A 6,582-nucleotide genomic window follows, 5' to 3' on the forward strand; every position below is an offset into this window, starting at 1 on the left:
ATTCATTAAGGAAAATAAGGCAAAATAATTAGTAAGTTTTCTCATGGCCAAAACCATTGTACAATGCAAGAGGTGCAAATTAGTTTATTAATTTGCACATAAGATAATACTTGCTGTTTTTTTCATGTAGCAGACAAAGACTTGATAGTTTTATTTTACACTGAAATTTAAAGTGGATCTAGGACATGCTCTACCCCAATTATAAATCTTCCAACACATTTTAAATTTACCTCCCCCTCCAATGCAATATGGTTTTGCCAAGGTGAAAAGTTACTCATTTTTTTTTTGCGTTAATTTCTTTAATTAATCAGCCAGAAATGGCTCATGGAGAAGCCTCCGAAGAGGGTAACAGTGGGTGATAATTTCACCCTACTCAGCACTGCACATTTAAAATGGTTTAAAATATTAAAAATACAATCATCTCTTAATATTTATATTAGATACATACAGAGAACACAGCTAGTTCATAACTGCATGGTGCAGAAAGTCCAAATTCAGAGTAACAACAATAAGATACTGGATAATCTTTCACTGCTGCTGATAGTTCGCGCGGGTGACTCCTCTGTGCTGCGCTACGCAATGGATGTCGGGTGTGATGACGTCACCCCCGATATTCACTGCGAGCGCCGCACGGAGGAGGAGACCAGGGAGGGAGCCGGAGCGCCAGCTGACGGGACCGCAAGGTAAGTATTTTCTTTTTTTTTTTTTTTGCAGGATATTTTTTTCATTAACAGTGCTGCCCCCTTACCACAGCCGCTGGGCCACATTTACAGGCTGGCTGGGCCGCAGGCTTTACCAGGGACAACCCTGGTTTAGAATGAAAATTCCAGGCAGAATTAGCAGCCCTGAAAGTGATATATATATAACATACCGTAGGCAAACTTGCTGCAACATCCACCTAGCAAGACATGGCATGGTCATAAGTCCAGTACATTATAAAACATCCCTCCATTCTTTATGCGGAAAAAGTAGAAACATTTACAGTTATTTTTATTATGCAGAAGAGAAGTTTTATAGTGCAATCACTCAGTATGTACTGTCAGATCAGTGAGGCAATAGGTATTAAACTGTAAGACCTAAGCTCTCAGACAATCAGTTCCCAAGATCTCTTAACACACTCAAACTCATCCCTCTGCTGAGCTCAGCATTGTAGTCCATACTGTATTACACCAGTGCTGTAATCAACATCAAAGACATCTAGTAAGATATCTATCCTAACAGGTGATAAACAGACATGTAAATATGATAATATAAATCACCTTATCAAAGGCAACTATGAGTGAACTGACCAGGAAAGACCTCTGTTTAGAAGTTGGGGGTACGGCTCAGTTTCAGTTTACTGCTCATGGTTTAGTAGAGGATAATGTGCTGCCTTTAAATGTATTCACTGTTGTCACTAAGTAAAGTATTAATTTCTTAAATAGAATGAAAGTGAATTCAAGACAGGTTGTATTTTATGTGTTCCCTGAAGCTCTGATATACATACTAATACTTATTATTATCTGGTCAAACTAACATCTCCAGCCCCCCCGCAGTGCTGCCTAAATACTACAGGGATCTGGTCACGGTGGCTCAGTGGTTAGCACTTCTGCCTCACAGCACTGGGGTCATGAGTTGAATTCCCGAACCATGGCCTTATCTGTACAGAGTTTGTATGTTCTCCCCGTGTTTGCGTGGGTTTCTTCCGGGTGCTCCGGTTTCCTCCCACATTCCAAAAACATACTAGTAGGTCAATCGGCTGCTATTAAATTGACCTTAGTCTGTCTGTCCGTGTCTGTGTGTGTGTGTGTGTATGTTAGGGAATCTAGACTGTAAGCTCCAATGGGGCAGGGACTGATGTGAGTGAGTTCTCTGTACAGCGCTGCGGATTCAGTGGCGCTATATAAATAAATGATGATGACGATGATGGATATGTCAGGCAAGGCTTCTGCCATATTCGGTGTCTCCCGGCTTATAATTTACTCCGGAGTCAGAGACCATGAAGTTCAGGACCTAACAGCTTCCGCCATGTTGCGTACTCACGTTACACATTGGTGGACCTCCACAGTACTCAATAGCTCATGAGTTCAGCGATCACTCTCCTGGGTAGTCCTTTATCATCAGTGCGGCTCAAGAGAGTTGGAAGCTCACTGGTAGAACCCATAATCCTGAGCTGAAGACGCCTGGCTAGCTCGCCGGCCTTGACAATTGTTCGTTACCTCCAGGATCTCCTCAAACCACCTTCAAGGTGTGGGCTCGGATGTGGATATACTGTGCCGGACAGCTGATGTGCTCTGCAGGTGTGGTTTCCTTCGGTGATATCAAACCAAATGGGGCCTGCCGGACCCCGAAATCCGGTCCTATATTCAGATTAGGCATTTCCTAGTTTCTGGTTTTCGTCCTAAACACATTGCTAGAGAACTGACGGCGTTCGAGTCGTTATGTTCCATATCTCGTTGCCCATCTCACCTTGCTCTGCCAGTGTCTCCATCATAGAGACTCAATACAAGATACTACCATGTTTATAGAGTATGTACCATGGGATCTTTGACTCCTGATGTAATAGTAGTCCTGGTACCCCCATTCATATATGGCGGGACTGTGCTCTGTTACTCCCTTTTGGACCCAGGTTATTGCTATCTCTATGGATATCCTGGGGGATATGGTGCCTGATACTCCATTTTTTTGGTTTCTTAACAAGAGAAGTGTTCCAGTTTCCTACTTCAAAAAGTCCCTCTTGAAGTTTCTAAATTCGGCAGCCAAAGCGTTGATCCCAGTCCTTTGGAGGTCTCTGTCCCCACCAACCATTTGTGGTTTGTTCCAAAGATTGGAATTTTACAGAATAATGGATGAATTACTCCTGTCCTCTGATGATAAAGTTGAGGCTTATGTTGCTATTTGTGGATCCTGGTTGGAATGCTTAGACTCTGGACAATATCATCATCATCACCATTTATTTATATAGCTCCGCTGATTCCGCAGTGCTGTACAGAGAACTCATTCACATCAGTCCCTGCCCCATTAGGGCTTATATTCGGCCTTAAACTCTCTGTCACCCACCTAGGAGGGCTCCACGTCCTTTCCCGAGCCTGCTGCTAATATCATCATCACCATTTATTTATATAGCGCCACTAATTCCGCAGCGCTGTACAGAGAACTCACATCAGTCCCTGTCCCATTACAGTCTAAATTCCCTAACATACACACAGACAGACAGACAGACTAGGGTCAATTTGATAGCAGCCAATTAACCTACTAGTATGGGGTTTTTTTGGGGAGTGTCGGAGGAAACCGGAGCACCCGGAGGAAACCCACGCAAACACAGGGAGAACATACAAACTCCACACAGATAAGGCCATGGTTGGGAATTAAACTCATGACCCCAGCGCTGTGAGGCAGAAGTGCTAACCACTAAGCCACTGTGCTGCCCTAATATGATGCTCACAGTCAGAAAGGAATGGCTGTATACATGTCAGGCTAATAATGAATTAATGGGTAATCAGAAAAACATACATTTAATTATGTTCACATAACTAGATTAATTTATAATATCAACATAGAAAAAAATGAAATTATGATAAAAATATAAATATATTAAATGTATATAATAATGTATAATATATTAATTTATTATATAAATATATGAAAACATACATATTTCCAAAATTGGGAAAATGGTATATGTAAATATATATTTATATATAAATATCCATGGGAATAAGTAGCATTGTTCGTTAACAATGCAGTTAACCTACAAAAACTGCTGTTTTGTGGGATTTTCACCTCTTAGGTGGTTGATAAATAGGACCTTCAGTCTTTGTGAATTGCACTTTTTGATATTCTGTCCTGTATACAGTATAAGCAAAAAATACTAACATTTATGTTAATTACCCTTACTGCAGCCGTGAAGACAAGAGTTGTAAGACTGATGAAATCACAGCTTTGATTGGCTAGCTAGATCAATAAGGCACCCCAAACATCATACTGGTTATACCTAAACTCTCTGTGTAACTCCAAATTTACTCCAGATTTTAATAAGATAAATCACACACACAAATCTGTTACTTCCATTCTGGTTTTTGCTTTCTGCCTTCAGAATACTTTTTTGTCATCTTTTTATCCTGATCACCCAGGATGTCCTAACTTATGGGGTCTGATTCATTAAGGATCTTAACTTAAGAAACTTCTTATTTAAGTCTCCTGGACCAAACCAAAGCAAGGGGTACAAATTAGTATTCTGTTTTGCACATAAGTTAAATACTGACTGTTTTTTCATGTAGCACACAAATATCAACTTTAAATGTCAGTGTACAAATAAGCTATACAAGTATTTGTGTGCTACATGAAAAAAAAACAGTCAGTATTTAACTTATGTGCAAAATAGAAAACTAATTTGCACCCCTTGCATTGTAACATGGTTTTGTCCAGGAGACTTAAATAAGAAGTTTCTTAAGTTAAGATCCTTAATGAATCAGGTCCATGAAGTGGATTTAGATAGAACAGCATGTAACTCCTCAAACCAGTAGAATACACACAGCATCACAGAGTATTTCAGGAGGTGTGTGTGTGTGTGTGTGTGTGTGTGTGTGTGTGTGTGTGTGTGTGTGTGTGTGTTGGATCAGTGACCTGTCCACCTCTGTGACTGTTGTGAGGAGATAGTTGCTTCTGACAGGAACAGTGTTATTGTGTGAGAAGGGGGGATGCAGCCAAACTGAAAGACACAGAAGGAGAATTAGTAGAAATAAAATTGATTATATTGAGTAGTCACGTCCTGCTTGGTAGAACACTGTGTACTCTATTCTCTCAGACACTACTTCTTTATTTGCTGGGAGAGATTGCACTGTATCACTCAGGAGACAGTATGTTTGCAGCCCAGTGATCTCAAAGGCGACACAACTAATCCAATTAGCACATACTGTTTTACAGAGCAGTCACAAAATCCAGTGGAGAGGGGGGGGGGTACTTTTGGATAGTTGCATAAACAAAACTATATATTTTACATTCAAATATGCAAATTGAATTAAACATGTCCCAACACAGTTTGGTTCCTTAGACACACTTACATTAATAACAACAGCTTTGGAATGATAAAAACATTGTTAATGGGAGTTTGTAGAAGTTAGCACACACAGATCCCATATCTCTCTCTTCAGAATTTTATTTAAACATGATTACCAGACAATAGTGAATTTTATTTATATTATGAGCTTTGCAACTGAGCAGGTAGTTTATAACAAACCACTCAGAAGCGAATACTCACATATTCCACATGTAGAAATGTACATATCTGCAGATTTGTTATGTATTATCAGGGTTATTATCACAACTAGCAAATAATGGGACAGTGATCAGTCCTAGACGACTTCTAAAACATATTGAGCAATTCACCTCTCGACCATAAAGTAAATTTATTCTATAGAAAAAGCAATGTGTCAACATTATTTGATAGATGGGATTGACTCTATGGTTAGCTGTCACTAGGAAATACAGCACTGCAGCTATATAAAGTAACAGCAACATTAAACAGCTGCCCCCATGAACCTCAGATATTTCACAATGTGGTCATATTCAGCTTGTCCACTTATTTTCCATCTGCACTAATGATATTGAAAAAAAACTTGATAAATTTACCTTTCATCATCATCATCATCATTATTTATTTATATAGCGCCAACATATTCCGTAGCGCCTTACAATTGGGGACAAACACAGTAAACTAATAAACAAACTGGGTAAAACAGACAAAGAGGTGAGAAGGCCCTGCTCGCAAGCTTACAATCTATGGGACAATGGGAGTTTGATACACAAGGTTAAGTCTATATTTTGCATTTCGGCCCAGTCAGACTGCAAAGGTAAAAGTGACTCAAAAGCTAAATGATCCCGTCACACAACAATGTTGGTCATGGGGTAGTTGTCTTGTGTGAAATTGTGTGACGGGTTGTAATAGGGTAATGTAGTGAGGTTAAAAGGGTGGTTGAGGAATATTATAAGCTTGTCTGAAGAGGTGGGTTTTCAGAGAACGCTTGAAAGTTTGTAGACCAGAGGAGAGTCTTATTGTGCGAGGGAGAGAATTCCATAGAGTGGGTGCAGCCCGAAAAAAGTCCTGTAACCGGGACTGGGAGGATGTAATGAGGGTGGATGAGAGACGCCATTCTTGTGCAGAACGGAGTTGCTGAGTTGGGAGATATTTTGAGGGAAGAGAGGAGATGTATGTTGGTGCAGCTTTGTTGATGGCCTTGTAGGTTAGTAAAAGTATTTTATATTCGATTCTGTAGCAAACAGGCAACCAGTGTAGAGACATGGGGGGTATTCAATTGTTAGCGAGAACCCCGGAAAACGAGCGCTCTAAAAATATTAGCGTTAATACGGTAATTACCCACTGAATTTCATCTCGCAGCTCCCTGAGCTGCGAGATGAAATTCAGCGAGTAAACTACCGTATTAACGGTATTTACGCACATATTACCGTATTAACGCTAATATATTTTGAGCGCTCGTTTTTTCCGGGGATCTCGCTAACAATTGAATACCGCCCACAGAATGATTCAGCAGAGGAATAACGATTTGAAAGGAAAATTCAGGTATGCTCTTGTTGGTGGGTGGA

General features: G+C 40.2%; 1 protein-coding gene across 1 annotated transcript in view; it reads right to left on the minus strand.

The window, feature by feature from the left end:
- Positions 1-1,117: 1,117 nt before the first annotated feature.
- The window catches only part of ZFAND2B (zinc finger AN1-type containing 2B), a 61,088-nt gene continuing 55,623 nt past the window's right edge, over positions 1,118-6,582 (minus strand). The window contains exon 11 of the transcript XR_012678320.1: positions 1,118-1,130. The gene's annotated coding sequence lies outside the window, so the exon portion shown is untranslated. The remainder of the gene's footprint in view (positions 1,131-6,582) is intronic.

This window comes from Mixophyes fleayi, chromosome 7, assembly GCF_038048845.1.
Source record: "Mixophyes fleayi isolate aMixFle1 chromosome 7, aMixFle1.hap1, whole genome shotgun sequence".
NCBI lineage: Eukaryota > Metazoa > Chordata > Amphibia > Anura > Limnodynastidae > Mixophyes > Mixophyes fleayi.